General features: G+C 48.7%; 1 protein-coding gene and 1 pseudogene across 3 annotated transcripts in view; one reads left to right on the plus strand and one right to left on the minus strand.

The window, feature by feature from the left end:
• Positions 1–13756, plus strand: part of DGKZ (diacylglycerol kinase zeta) — an 81412-nt gene that overhangs the window by 21261 nt on the left and 46395 nt on the right. The window lies entirely within an intron of this gene.
• LOC149871720 (large ribosomal subunit protein mL41B-like) lies at positions 1648–2165 on the minus strand (annotated as a pseudogene).

Here is a 13756-nt window from a genome sequence, read left to right on the forward strand (position 1 = left end):
ACAGCACGCTATCACACTGAGGCTGCGTGCATGTGAGCAGTGCTCTTCAGAGATGGTGAATAGATGTGGGCATTGCATCAGATAGGACACGTAGAAAGAGAAGAGCAAGGAAACAATAGTTCTTATTTGCAACTGTCTGAGGTCCTGTGTCAGGCTGGAAGGGGGTCAGGATGCCTGGGTGTGCATGAAGAACACAGTGGAGCAGATTTGGGACCAGAAGATCTTGTAGCAGCTCTGAGCATGGATTGGGGTGCCACACCGATGACTGACAAGTAAATGATGGGGTGGTCAGTAATACTTCTAGCTAGTTTCTGCCTCTTCCATTACCAGCTTTCATTCTGTCCTACAGGACCTGAATGAATTCAGGTCCCCCTTGAAGGGGAGGTGGGAGAAATCCCCCTTTGCCTTAGTCTGCATGCTTTGCCTGTGTCACATAGAAAAGATCTCAATAATGGGGAGTCCCTCATTCAGTTCTAACCCACTGAACTTTATCTATCCCGTCTATGGGACAAACGCCTGTAAGAAACCAACAAGACTTCTACAGTTGTGCTCAAATCTACCTCTGCCAGGTAACTCGCCTCTTACAGCCACAGCTAGTGAGTTGGCATGTTGCAAGCGTTGCTTGTCACCAACCCAGTTGGTCTGTTGTGGTCACCTGTTTTCTTTGTTTTTGTGCTTTTAAGAAGACCCTAAGTGGCTGTCTTCACCAGTATAAAAAACCCAAAATGTGTATGATATGGAGATGGCACTCTCAACATAGAATCCCAGTGGGACAGAGTTTTTACTTTAGGAGAGGGTGAATGAACTAGCAGTAGCATAACTAGATGGCAAAAGGAACACTAGCTTGGGTTGCCTACTTAGACACTAGGAGGGCACCCCCTCACTCCAGTGTCTTTGCTGTAGCAGGAACAGTCCCATGCCATCTGGCCATAGGAGTTGGATGTGGGACAGGGCAGGAGCAGTGGGGATCTTTGGGACTTGGGGGCAGGTAAGCCCTCCCCCCAAACTCTCCCTGTTCTCGACCGCTCAACACCATGCCTCCGCAGAGAAGTTTTGCCCAGGGCACTAAAATTGATAGTTATGCCTCTGTGAACCAGTTACCGTGACACGAACGGAGGTGTGGTTTTACTGCACGTTAGTTCTTCTATGGTAACTGTCTGTGTATGCTGCTATGATTGTTTCACGGATGGCTACGCTACTGCAGATTGGCTTTCTTTTTTTTGTGGGGGAAGAACACGTAACAGGCAGTTGCCTCAAAGCAGGTTATACACAGTAAATCTGTACCCTCCTTTCACTTCACAGTGACGAATTCATCTGTCAGCACCTTCTGTATAACTAGCAAGGAGAATCCTGTAACTCAAGGTTTAGCTGAAGTAACTAGCCTAGATTTCCTGTATCTTGGCTGCACTAGGGTTTTATAGTGATGGTGCTGTCTGCATGTAAAAAAAAAAAAAAAAACGCACTCCTTTTTTGCAGGAAAGAGCCAGAGTGTGCGTGTATGTGAGTTCTGGGGTTTTTTTTATTTTTAGAGTTGCATATTGGTTACTTTTTATTGCTGTCTGACAAGAAACAAAGGCTAGAAGTTACACGGATCGACTCAGTGAGATCTGTCCTTAAAAGATAGTGAAAAAGGGATGCATTTATTTATTAAATCTCCATACTGAACACTAAAGGAGAAGCCAAAAATATTGCTCTTAAAGCAACTACGATGTCCAGCTTATTAACGGTGGCCGATTCTTTCAGAAGAAGCGAAGTTTTATCATCTCTCTCCTCAATGCTTGTGGGTTCTTTGGGAAACTGCTGAAAGAGCTTGTTTTCCCTAGTAGATTCAAATCCACACTTCAGTGATGTTGCAGTCAACAGTTTTTCTCAATCTGTGTGGCAGTAACTTTCATGGAAAGCTGTTTGGCTGTTGGTGATGGTTCTGTCCCTTAAGGAGCCTCATAAGAAACGCACAGCTCCAGCTTGAAGTCTGTTAAAATAGGAACTATAAATACAGGAGCCAGTTCCTTAATTTTGACAGATTTCCTGTTTGAGGTGCTGTAACTTAGTGTCTTGGTTCCCCTGCCTTTGTTATGACTTCTAGAGTTAATGTTACCAGCAAATTCAGTTATTCTGTCTGTACCTTGAAGCAGACCCCAAACAAGACTTGTAAGGAGTCCCATGCAGAATACCTTTGTAACAGCATTACTGGAGATGTCCAGTACATGTCCCTTCCCCCTTCAAGTGGCTAGCAGTAAGGAGGGAGTGTGGGTGTAGCAGTAGCAGTGAAACCTAGAGGGTTTGGGCATCTGGGGAAGTTAACGTGCAAGTTTCTCTCTACCATTCCTGTGAGTCAAGTCCTTACTACAGGAGGGCAAGAAGATTTTGATGTGGGGAACATCAGGGTGTATCTGAGGAGGGCCCAGAGGCTTGGGGGTGTTCAACACTCTTTGGACTTTGTCTTGATTACGAGAAAGGTGTTATTTAGCTGGTACTGTTTACCTGGACTTCTCTTGGGTCCTGAGAGGGACACCTAACATAGTCTGGCTTCTGTTGTCTGAGTACCCAAACTCAGCTACTTCAGCAGTCTGCTATGCACCACTCAACTGAGATGGACCTGCTGTGAGGGCAAAGAGTGAGTGGGACAAGAGCAGCTCATATGCTTTGGATCTCTAGACAGCCACTTTAAGATGAACCCTAGACAGCAGTACAGGCCAGAGAGCAAGCCACCCCAACTCTGGCCCCCCCCCCCCCCAGGCTTCTGGGCTGTGTTCTGCTCCCATCCCTACCAACCCACTTCATACACCAGAAAGTGAAGCTGTAGGATGATGAACATGGCCAAGATGAGGAATAGGCATTTTGCTAGGGGCCATTATAAAATGAGACTCCAGGATATGATGAGACTGGGCAAAGCCAGAGCTGGGAAAGAGAGGGCTGTATTGATGAGTGCTTCATTGGGGTGAATGGCTTCAGGCTGAGGTTGGGATAATAAGCAGCACAAGTCTATTAGTAAGCAGGAATGGAATGACAAGGAGTTTGGCAAGTGGGAGGACTCAGCCAGTTTCCTATGGGTTGGGAAAGAAGATTACTATTTACCCTTTTGTGGGTCGGGGGAATATCAGTAATGTTCATGCTGTTATGTGTCTTTACTAGCAGCAGGGTTTGCTGGTTGGCTGGCTGCGCCATTTCGTGTGGGAGTGTAAACCCTACCTTCTGGCACTGAACATTTAAAGTTGGGTGGGGATTGGGATTACGGCACTGAAGGTCAAAGGTGCATCTTTTTCCCAGTCCTGTACCCCATGCAACCTATCCTCTGGCCTTCAGAGATTGGCCGTAATCCCATAGCAGTGCCCTTTTGTGTGGAGGGCTGCTGGGAACTGTGATTTCCAGTGTGTGCACCATGACATTCCTGTCTCCTGAAGTAAGCATATGAGGGGAGTCTCTCCTCAGCTGAAAGTCTGATCCAGGAATAATTGGCCATTGCCCTTTAGTGCCTGAACTGTTTGACCTGCTTGTGCTGAGCTCCATTTCCTGTGCTGACTGAGCAAACGATCACTTGGGTCCAAGCTTGCATGTCGAGAATGGCTGTAGCTGGCATATTTGCTGCAACTTTGTCTCCCTGGGTATTCAGGCCTGGATCACTGTGCAAAGTGATTCAGAGCTGCCACCCCCAGAGAGACCTTTGCAGGACATGATGACCTTCAAGTGCAGATAGCTGTCTGGGCTGTGGGGAAGCCGTGTGCTGCTTTCTGTATTGCACACAGCCAGCCTGTTCTCGGGCATGCCTACATTATGCTGGAGCCTTGTCTGTCTGGTGGTTTGAAAGGCCCCTGGGCAGAGTGGAGGGAATGGGAGGTTATCAGTGGGGCTAATGAGCAGAGACCTATGGCGTTTATATCGTTTGTGTGGGCTCCAGGTTCTGCCTCTTGCTGGGCAAGGCTTGCTCAGCTGCAATGATCCTTCCCCTTGCAGGAGCCAGAGAGATCATACAGCTGGAACTTTTCTGGGCTGCATCTGGCCTATGAGCGAAAAAACAGGCCATGGGGGGTGGAAAAAGAAGCCCATATATTGACTGGGTGATAATGGCACTCTTGACTGGAGGCAAGAACCTTAAGCGCAAGCAGCTGCATCCCACCACAGGAGCTGGTACTTGTTGCAGTTCATCAGATGAATGAAGCTTAAAGTAGGATACAACCTAGAGTCAGTGAGGATCTAATCAGGGAACTCCTGGAGGGACTGGATGGATTTAAATCAGCTGGTCCTGACGAACTCCACCCCAGAATGCTGAGGGATTTAGCAGAGGTCATTGCGGGACCCTTGGCATGGTTTTACAAGCACTCGTGGTGCTCTGGTGTGGTGCCAGAGGACTGGAAAAGGGCCAATGTGGTTCCCATTTTCAAAAAAGGGAGGAAGGAGGACCCAGGAAACTATGGGCCAGTTAGTCTTACCTCGATCCTGGGGAAGCTTTTTGAGAGAATGATCATGGCGCATGTCCACAAGGGGCCAGCAGGGGAGATTATGTTTAGGGGCAACCAACACGGGTTCATTAGAAGCAGGTCCTGTCAGACCAACCTGGTGGCCTTCTATGACCAGGTCACAAAATCCTTAGACACAGGGGTAGCAGTGGACTTAGTCTTTCTGGACTTTCGGAAGGCCTTCGACACTGTCTCTCACCCCATTCTCATTCAAAAAAAAACTAGGGAACTGTGGCATCAACACCTACACAGTAAAATGGGTTGCTAACTGGCTGGAGGGCTGCAGAGAGTGGTGGTGGATGGGTCATTTCCGACCTGGAGGGATGTGGGCAGTGGGGTTCCCCAGGGTTCGGTCCACAGGCCCGCACTGTTCAACATCATCAGTGACTTGGACAAGGGGGTAAAAAGCACCCTGTTCAAATTCGCAGATGACACTAAGATGTGGGGGGATGTGGGCATGCTAGAAGGGAGGTATAGGCTGCAATCGAACCTAGACAGGTTACAGGGGTGGGCGGATGAGAACAGGATGGGTTTCAACCCTGACAAGTACAAGGCGATGCACCTGGGGAGGAAGAACCAGCACCATACCTACAGGCTGGGGAACTCCCTTCTCGTCAGTGCAGAGGCAGAAAAGGATCTTGGAGTCATCATTGATGCCAAGATGAACATGGGCTGGCAGTGTGAGGATACAGTCAGGAAGGCCAACCGCACCTTGTCATGCATCCACAGTTGCATCACGAGCAGGTTCAAGGAAGTGATCCTCCCCCTCTATGCGGCACTGGTCAGGCCACAGTTGGAGTACTGCGTCCAGTTCTGGGCACTGCACTTCAAGAGGGATGTGGACAACATGGAGAGGGTCCAGAGGAGGGCCACTCGCATGATCGGGGGCAGCAGGGCAGACCCTACGAGGAGAGGCTACGGGACCTGAACCTGTTCAGCCTCCACAAGAGAAGCCTGAAGGGGAATCTAGTGTCTGTTTACAAACTAGTCAGAGGGGAGCAGCAGGCAATGGGGGAGTCCCTGTTCCCCCGAGCACTACCAGGTGTGACTAGAAATACCGGTCACAAGCTGGCAGAGGGTAGATTCAGACCAGACATCAGGAGGCAGTACTTGACTGTCAAGGTGTCTAGGATCTGGAACCAACTTCCAAGCGAGGTGGTGCTGGCTCCTACCCTGGGGGTCTTTAAGAGGAGGCTAAATGAACACCTTGCCGGGGTCCTTTGACCCCAGTACTCTTTCCTGCCATGGTAGGGGGTCAGACTTTGATGATCTGCTCAGGTCCCTTCTGACCCTACAAACTATGAAACCACACCTAGTAGTGAACCCCCTCAGCTCCTTTGTTCTGCAGTTATTCCTCATTTTGCTTGTCAAGGCCAGAGGCCAGCGAGACCAAGAACCCCTGCTTTGTCAGCACCAGCGGTGGGACACACAGACCTGCTTCTATCTCACCAGCCACTCCCCTTTGCAGAATGGCAGATCAACTGCTTCTCATTGAGGGCCTCATCCTGAAAAGTGCTGAGCACCCTTTGAAAGCTTGATAAGCTTTTAGGAGCTGTTGAGAGCTCAGTGTGCCTGGTTTCTTCCTCTTGTGAGCAGCGGCCATTGCCTGTCAGATTATTTGTGCCCTGTCTGCAGCGGTGAATGATAAGGAAGATCAAGCTGCATCACAACAAGGGGGAGAGTCAGCAGACAGGACAAGTGCTCTGCTGAACGTTAGTCCATACTCGGAAAACCCTGGTAGAATCCTCTTGCCCAAAGAGCTTCACCCCCTTTGCTAGGACTGCTGAGGGTGGGCCGCCCTGTGGGATCAATCGGTTGCACACTCAGAGGTGTGTGCATTTTATTCTTCATGTTCCCTGGCTTGGCCTGTCAGTTGACACCTTATTCTCAGACTGAGAATGGGCCCTTCAGTGGTCCCTTGTCCTCACTGAACAGCCCCATTAGGGAGTTTCTGGCTCTGTTACCTGGATGGTGGGTGACAGGTTACAGTTGGAGAAAAGTTCAGCTAGAAGCAAACCACACAGGGCTCAGATGCTCCCAGACAGCTGCTCCCTTCACAGGTGCATCGAACTGCCTGTACCATATCAAGTTCTTGGTCCAGCTTATCTGGTCCCTGCCACCGGCCACTGAATGATCCTTCATGGGGAAGTGCAATCTCCCCCATGCACCTGGCTCACTGCAGAGCCGAACGTAGGGCTGACGGGAAGGGCGTGGATCACTCTTCATTGAATGTGTGAAGTAGTAAGTGGCAGAATCCAGCCCAGCTAAGGGGTGGGGAGGTTGGAGAGGAGGAAACTAGCAGCCAGGGCCTGTGAGCAGGAGGGGGGTGGCACAGCCAGCCTCTTGGCAGACAAGGAGTCAACTTAGCGCTGCACATGGGGGGGAGTAAGCTCGAGTGACTTCAGGATGAAGGAATAGCTGATTTCTGTGGAAACAGGAACTGCGGGGAAGCAGTGGAATGCGAACTGAGAGAGGCGTTGGAGTGAATTCCTTGAACAAGCTCCCAGGCCTTGGCCTCAGGTCCCCGCAGTGTCCTGATGGTGAGGAGGCTGCAGGCATAATCCAGAGGTTTCACTGTCACTCAGGGAGGCTTATTAATAGCGCTTTTCTTTTTTGTGTGTTTCTGTGCTACGCAAGTCGGTTGTCCTTGCCAAAGAGAAATCCAATCTGCTAAACTCAAATGTGTTCATGTCATATGCTGTCAGCCCTGGCACCTCCTCACCCAGTCAGCATCTGCCAAGAGAGCATGGCTGCATGGGCACAAAACAGCAGCAGCATCAATGAGGGACTCTTGTCTCTGGGCAGTCAGGTGGAGTAATTCTTGTCAACTCTCTGCTGCTGTGCCCAGTTTTGGAAGGGATTCTTTCCAAATCAACCAGACAGAAGCTCAGTCCAGAGCAGGGAGAGGGTTGCAGGGGAGAAATTTTCCAGTCTGATGCACGGGAGTGCAGCTAAAGGTGATGGGAAGCACAGGGAATAACTTGGGCAATGGAAAAGTCCTGGAGATTGTGCAGGAAGACCTAGATGAACTGGTTGATCTCCATGTCTTTTCTGTTGCATCTAAACCTTGCAGGGATGTTGACCATATGCAGGTTAATGGGTTAGATTCCTGATGTTTTACCAGGCCACCCCCTGGGCCTCTACTCTTTAGGCTTACTCTCTGCAGGCCTAGTGTACCCCAGGCCTGCAATCAGCACCTCTCTTTTTTGTGTGCAGAAAACTTACGGGTCTGGGTTGGGAAACAACAGGCTCTTTGCGAGCTTACTTTTATCTCTCTCTACTTCTGAGTGAGTGAGTGAGAGGACTCTGTCATCTTGACTTTGCCAGCCTGTTTATTATGCAGGAGGCCCCAGCTGCCTTTTGTCGGGAAATAGTCCAGTTAGAAAAGCTCATCAGGGCCCTGATTGCAGTTTGTTAGTAGATCAAAGGCACCGCATTGTTCCTGCAGGGGGATTATAATAATGCAAAGCTGCTTGTAACAAGAGCCCAGGCGTGCAGTATCCCTGCCCCCTTCTCCTCCCTCACCCTGCCAGTGCCAGGATGTATCTCTTTATCTAAAGTGTCCAGAGTGACAAACCAAGGCAAGAGCATAGAAATCTGAGCACATGGGGCCAAGAGCTTTTGGGGCTCTAAACTCTGTAGAGACCAGTCAGTCTCAACCCATGTTCTCCTGGTTATTCCTGTCCCAGGCCTCCCCATGCACCACTTAGTCACAAGGACTCGAACATCCCCTGCTACTGCAGTTTCAGGTCCTCCCCTTACAGAGCTCTACCAGGACAACTTGGTTTTGCTCCCAAGCAGGCTCTGAAGCATCCACTATGGTGGTTTGGAAGACGAAATTCCAGTATAAATTGTTCCCTGCTGCCTGCCTCTTTCTGAAGTTCCCTGCAATCCCAGTTGCACGTGGGACTTCTCTTTGCTTTTGGATCTGTGCTGCCACTGTGTTGCTCAGCTGCTACTATGTCTCTGCCACACATCCCTTCCTGAAAGTCCCCTTGCGGGTGCTGCCAATTACTGTGAGATCCCTCAGATTAAAAGGAGCCATGCTGCTTTAGAGACCCACTCACTCAAAGCTAAGGGGCCTCAGGTCTGTTTTCTTGTAAGAATGTAAACCTGAAAAAAAGGGAAATTGTGCAAAAGAAAAACCATTCCCACCCACCTCAGTGGGGCACCCAAGCATTCACCTGCCACTAACACCCCAAGTGACCACATCAGTATGCAGATGTGCAGCTTCAACAGGCCAATCAGAATCATAGGGTATTTTTACATATGCTAGCACTACAGCACTGGGCACTTTGAAAAGTGCCTGGCGTTGTGTCACTTGCAGTTGTATAAGCAGCAAAATGTGCATCAGCACACAGAAAATGGTGGTGGTCTCCTTTTGAACAAAAATACAGAGAAGGTGTTTTAGTTCAAAAGTGCACTGCTGCCATTTTCTCTGCGCTGACATGCATTTTGCTGCTTATGCAACTGCAAGCACTGCAGCGCCATGTGCGTCAGCTTGTGTGCACCAGATCTCTAGTACATCTGGGAATGAAAATGTATGTGTATAAATGTCAATAGAAAATTAAGGTTGAAGGGACTTCAGGAGATCATCTAGTCCAACCCCCTGCTAAAAGTAGGACCAGCCTCAACTAGATCATTAAAGCCCGGCTTTGTCAAGCCGGGCTTTAAAAGCCTCCAAGGATGGAGATTCCACCACCTCTCTAGGTAACCTGTTGCAGTGCTTCACCACCCTCATAGTGAGAGAGTTTTTCCTAATATCTAACTTAAACCTCCCTTGCTGCAACGTGAAACCATTGCTTCTTGTTTTGTCATCTTTCACAGCTGAAAACAGTCTAGCTCCATCATCTTTGGAGCCACCCTTCAGATAGTTAACGGGTGCTATCAAATCCCCTCTCAGTCTTCTTTTCTGCAGACTAAATAAGACCAGTTCATAGATTCATAAACGTTAGAGTCGGAAGGGACCTCAGTGGGTCATCAAGTCTGACCCCCTGCCCTGGGCAGGAAAGAGCGCTGGGGTCAGATGAGCCCAGGTAGGTGCTTGTCCAGTCTCTTCTTGAAGACCCCCAAGGCAGGAGAGAGCACCAACTCCCTTGGAAGCCCATTCCAGATTCTGGCAACCCTTACTATAAAGAAGTTCTTTCTAATGTCCAACCTGAATCTCTCTCCGTCAATTTGTGGTAATTGTTCCTGGTTACTCCAGGGAGTGGATGCCCTGATGCCCTCCCCTGATGAATTTATAGGCAGCCACAAGATCACCTCTTGGCCTTCTCTTGCGAAGGCTGAAGAGATCTAGGTCCCTCAGTCTCTCCTCACAGGGCCTTGCCTGCAGGCCATACGAGTGGCCGCCTCTGAACCCTCTCAAGATTCTCTGCATCCCTCTTGAAATGCAGTGCCCCAAACTGGATGCAATACTTCAGTTGTGGCCTGACCAGTGCTGCATAGATGGGAAGCATCACCTCCCTGGACCTGTTCATCGTGCATCTGCTAATGCATGATAAAGTGTGGTTAGCTTTGTTGATCAGTTCATCACATTGATGACTCATGTTCGTCTTGGAGTAGGTGACTTCAAAATTCCTTTCCGCTGCTGTGCTGCTGAGAAGGTCTTACCCCAGCCTGTAAGTGTATTGGTGGTTCTTTTTGCCCAGGTGCAGCACTTTGCACTTGTCTTTGCTGAACTTCATCCTGTTTCATTCTTCCCAATTTTCCAACCTGTCCAGGTCTGCCTGGACCTGTTCCCTACTCTCTGGTGTGTGTTAACTTTGCCACAATTTGGTATCATCTGCAAACTTAGATAGGGTGCTCTCCGTGCCCTCATCCAAGTCACTGATGAAGACGTTGAATAGCACCGGTCCGAGGACCAAGGCTTGTGGGACTCCACTGCCCACATCTTTCCAGGTCAATATTGACCCATCCACCACCACTCTCTGGGTGCGATCCCTAAGCCAATTTGCCACCCATCTGACCATGTAATCATCTGCGTTACAGCCTGTCAGTTTATTTACGAGAACAGTTTCCTCACTCTCTCTTCATAAGTCATGTGCCCCAGCCCCCTCACCATTTTCATTGCTCTTCACTGGACTCTTTCCAACTTAGTCACATCCTTCTATAGTGGGGGACCCAAAATTAGACACAGTAAGATGGCCTGGTGGATAAAGCACTGCTAGGCACCTTACACTCACCCTACCATGAGTGCCATTTGTGGGGGAGCTGCAGTGAACTGTGGTAGAAGACTTTGGTATGGACACATGTACATTTGGAGCCATTTCCAAGCAGGTGGTATATTCTGATTGTTATGCATGAACAAACTGGGAAATATCAAATGTAGCAGAACTGCCCCAACTCTAACCCTGCTTTAGCCAGGGATAAAGTTGGAGCAGTTTTGTAACATTTTCATCCTTCTCAATGTGCCCACACAAAGCAAATAGAATGTAGCGCTGCTTTTTGAAATGGCTCCAAATATATATGTCCAAGCTCTGTCACACTGGTGACCAGCCTGCTGTATGCATGCCCCAAGTGTCATGGGAAGTCTGTGTGTGGGGCACACAACAGATCAAGGAGGGGACAGAGAGCAGAAGGAGCAGCAGATCAGGCAGAGGAAGGGAATTGGAGTGGCACTTAGGGATGGTGCAGAGCTAACTTGTAGCATGCCTGCCAAAAAAATTAACCAATATTGCCCTATCAGAAGACCCTCAGTGGAGGCAAGGCCCTTAGGTTTGCTTTCAGGTTAGCAGTACTCTGGACCCCCAAGACACACCCCATAGAAGTGCAAAGCCTTCTGTGTCTCATAACTCTGACTTCCATCCTGTAGCACTGTATTGCTTGCTAATGCAATGACCAACCTAATCCTGTTATTACAGTTCTTAGCATCCTCACCTACTGGTGGAAGAGGGGGCAAGAGAGCTAAGCACACACTCAAGATCTCTTACTTCTCAACAATACAAACTCTGTGTTGACTTTAAAACTAAAAACAAAACAAAACCCAGTTGACTAACTTATGTAGCACTAAACAGAGCCACACTCTGACATCTTGGGTCTGTATCCAAAATGAACAGGGCAGCAAAGGTCCTGTCTAACAAGTCTGCCTTCTTATATGGACCCATTGCTGCAGGATCTAAGGCTGTGTAGTACCACACTGTTTTCAGTTCCTGGGAACATATTGAACTTCAGGTAAATACATAGAAGAGAGGAGGCAGCAAGACAGCAATGCGTGGCAGATGTTTGTCAGGTTGCCTAACTGCTGTGGTGGATGGCCATCCACCCATACCAAATTGTATTGCATCCTGTCAGGCCATACTAGGTATCTGAGGACAGTGATGATAGTAGGCTAGTGACTGAAGGCTGCTAGGGTGTTGGGTATGAAAGTTGGCATAGACTGTGATTCCCTTGCTTTGTTAGCACTTGTTTTTGTTGAGGAACCTTAATTCTGATATAATGAGGTTTTGCTTGTGAAGATTTCCTGGATTTTTTTATTTGTAAAAATGGCTGAAGGCAGGTTGAGCAGTAGGACAGAAAATCCATCTGGAGAATAGGCCTGTAGAGCTGTTCAAAGTATCTCCCTCCAAATTAAACCTTTGCATGTTAGTCAGAGTGCTTCAGCCAGTGCCTAAAACTTCTCTGCCAGCAGCTTTAAGCTGTTCACATGCAGCTGTGGTATCCTGGCAACCTGACAAGCTTTGAGTGTTGGGCAGAGAAAGCTTAAGAGTCATTTAAAGCTCTTTCCACCAGGAGCAGAACAGATGGGATTATTTTCCTCTCTCTGCTCAGCTCTGCTCCAGATCTCCTGGCTAGGCTCCATGCTCCTCAGGTCCTGGCAAGAACCTTCTTCCCCACCTTCTCTGCCCTCCCAGTGTTTTCCTTGTAAACTTTTGAGTGCTTAGCTTGTGATATATCTAGATTTAAGTGCATCTTACTTAAGTGCTTGAGTTTACAAGTAGGCAACTGGGATAAGGTAGCAAGAGGGGGAAGTAGTTGGGGAACAGTTGTGGGCAGGGGATCTTCCCAAGAGCAACAGGAAGGAAGCTGTTACCATACCTGCCTCTAGGAATCATAGGAAAGTAGGGCTTGAAGGGACCTCCAGAGGTCATCTATTCCAGCCCCTTGCATGATGCAGGATCATCCCTATCCAGACTATCGTATACAAATCAAATGTCTAACATATTAGGAGAACTACATGGCCAACCCTGACACAACCACAAGAGGTAACACCTTAATCTGCCATGGATAAAAGCAGGGTCACTGTGGCAGCCAAATTTCTGCTGTGGCAAGGGTGTTGAAATGCACTTGAGAGATCCCAAGAAGAGGGCCATGCCCCCTGCTACAGAGGAAAGTAAAGAAAGTAAAAACCCCCCACAGTCTGTGCCAGTCTGGCAATGGGGTAAGCCAGGTCTGACCATGAGCAGAGGGGCAAGACCCTCTAGCCAGGAAGGAACACTGGTACACCCCAGTCAAAATCCCTGATCCTGGCTGCAGCTAACATCCAATGCTTCAAAGGAAGGCAAACTCCTCCCTCCTCTTACCTCCAACATGCATGTAGTAGCAGGAAGGGGAAAACATTCATTTCCTGCCTCATGTGGCAACCAAAAAAGCCCAGGAGCATGGGAAATACTGAAAGTAGAACATAGGCATAGTTGCACCTGATAATCCCTGACCTTGATAAATATACCATGGTCTTCTCTATGCAAGTGGAACATGAAGTTCCCAGCTGTCTGTACTAAAGGCACCCAGCACTATGTCTCTGTCCCACCTTGCTCAAGGGAAGTTGTTGGTGAGCATGTCTCTGATTTAAAGGGAACCTGTGTCTGGTCCAGCATTTACACCTTAATTACAAAAGACAATCAGACCAAAACAATTCTTCCTGCAAAGCTCTATGCAGAGAGAGAATAATAGGAAGTAGCCGCAATCCCCTTGATGACCACAAGGGGGTGAGTGTGGCCTGCAGTTAGCCATTGAAACACTCCCTCTGCCTGAAGAAGGGTGTTTGTACCTGAAAATTTGCAAAGAACAATTGTATAACTATTTAGTTGGACTAATAAAAGATATCACATTTACCCAAGGAACCTTGTTAACCATTGAAACACTTCAGTGCCCTCCAGTGCTGGGAGCTAGGAGGTCAGTAACAGCTTGGGTCAATTTCTGAGAAGCAGGAAGTGAAAGTTTAGCTCAGAAGAAGAGCTAGAAGCACTCTGATCCTGTGAGGACAAGCACGGGACACAGAGGGGACTAGAAACTGAGTGATGCCACCCAATGCAGCACCCTGGACTGAGCTGAGGGAAGCACAGGCACCACCATAAAGG

Source organism: Crocodylus siamensis, chromosome 2 (assembly GCF_052110815.1).
Source record: "Crocodylus siamensis isolate JL-2025a chromosome 2, ASM5211081v1, whole genome shotgun sequence".
Classification (NCBI taxonomy): domain Eukaryota; kingdom Metazoa; phylum Chordata; order Crocodylia; family Crocodylidae; genus Crocodylus; species Crocodylus siamensis.